Below are 1,770 nucleotides of genomic sequence, written 5' to 3' on the forward strand. Positions count from 1 at the left end.
TTAATTGATTGTTACGTATAATTGTTATTACGTGGTATTTACCAAATTCGATGTAATCAGTTCTTCTGTGTTTCTTGGCAGGAGTTCTGTAAAGTGTTACTTTGCCCTCCCACCCTTTATCAGATTGTTGCTAACATTGGTAGTAAGTGCACACACATACACAGGTGTGGTCTTATGTGTACATGTGTCCACATTAGTATATGCTACATATTATTCACATATGTTACAATCCACAGTGAGTACCACTTATTTAGACGTCTTAAAGCTGTCCACACTGCACATGCCATTGGTTTACTTGGCTAAAATCTCAGGGATCACTTTAATAATTTAGTATAGCATCTTCCTGCATCTAAACATGTTAGGTCTTAAAACCCTAGGGGTTTGTATCGATGATAGAACTTTTGACTTATACGGACCAGAAATTCAAACAGAAAAAAAAAAAAAAGCAAAACAAGTGTGAGCTCATTTGTATCAAAATAATATGTTGAACTTGAAATAAGCACAGTTAAACTGCAAAATCCCACTCAAATCTCTGAAGGGTGAGTCCCAAAGGAACCCCTAAAGGCAGAAGTTACATCCATAACCCTTTGTGAGTGTCAGGATTATTAATCACAAGAGAAATATGTGAAAACTCACTTTCACATTAAGAGATTTATGTTCCTGGGGCATCCAGGATATGGAAGCTCCATAGAATATGAGATGGTTCTTGTTTTATGTAACAATGTAATCCCATTCCTCAACCCAAATACTGGAGTAACCCTGGTGTGTCAAATGTTTCTCATGACTACAGTATTACCCATCACAATAAAAGATTTCATTCTCCCCCACTTAGGCCAAGTGTGTATAGGTTTCCATCCTCACAACTCTGCTGAATTTCATCTGTGCAACATCCAGGTAGGCCCACACTTCTGGCACTCCCCCTTGTCCACATCATCGATGACTGCTGAGACCTAAAACGTCCCTCACACTGTTTCAGGGAGGTAGCACATATTCAGTGTTGACAAGGAAAAAGTGTAATGGTGACAGCCCAGAGAAAGTGGAAACTCAATGAGATTTCAAACAGAATTTTATGTTTGACCAAGGAACTCTGGTAGAGGTGTGGAACATGTTGGGCTGCTAAACTTCAGTCAGCAGTGAGAAACCAGCAGGCATTCCACAGGGGAAAGGTGAGGCTTTTTGCCTTCGTGAAGATTTAAAACCTCAGAATCCCTATACAGGTTTGCTATTAGTAGGAACCGACTCATTGGCACACATCCACCACCACCACCAAGGTCTACCATAAGGTACAGCCATCAGCCATGTTGTTGTTAAGTGCCATGGAGTCATTTCCGACCCATAGCGACCCCATCCAGGGTTTCCGAGGCTGTAAATCTTTACGGGAGCAGAAAGCCTCATCTTTCTCCCGCGGAGCGGTTGGTAGTTTCGAACTGCTGGCCTTAAGGTTCACAGCCCGATTCGTAACCACTACACTAGATCAGCCATGTACCATGTACCGACACTAAATATATTCCCTTCCTGACTGAAGGTTTTCTATGTCATAAGACAACAATCCCTCACAGTTTGAATGCAACAAACTTGTATTCCTTTTCATTTCTGGTTTAGAAACAGTGACAATTTGAGAAATGATCTAATGCAGATCATCACTTCATTCTGGACAAACAGCTATGCCTTCCTGAAGACCCATCATGAGACTTAAAAACAAATCAATGTAGCGTGAAGGTCCATTGAGGTGGTGAGACCCTAGAGGCACTGCAGAATGGCAGTTCCTTT

This window comes from Chrysochloris asiatica, unplaced genomic scaffold (genome assembly GCF_000296735.1).
Source record: "Chrysochloris asiatica unplaced genomic scaffold, ChrAsi1.0 scaffold00816, whole genome shotgun sequence".
NCBI lineage: Eukaryota > Metazoa > Chordata > Mammalia > Afrosoricida > Chrysochloridae > Chrysochloris > Chrysochloris asiatica.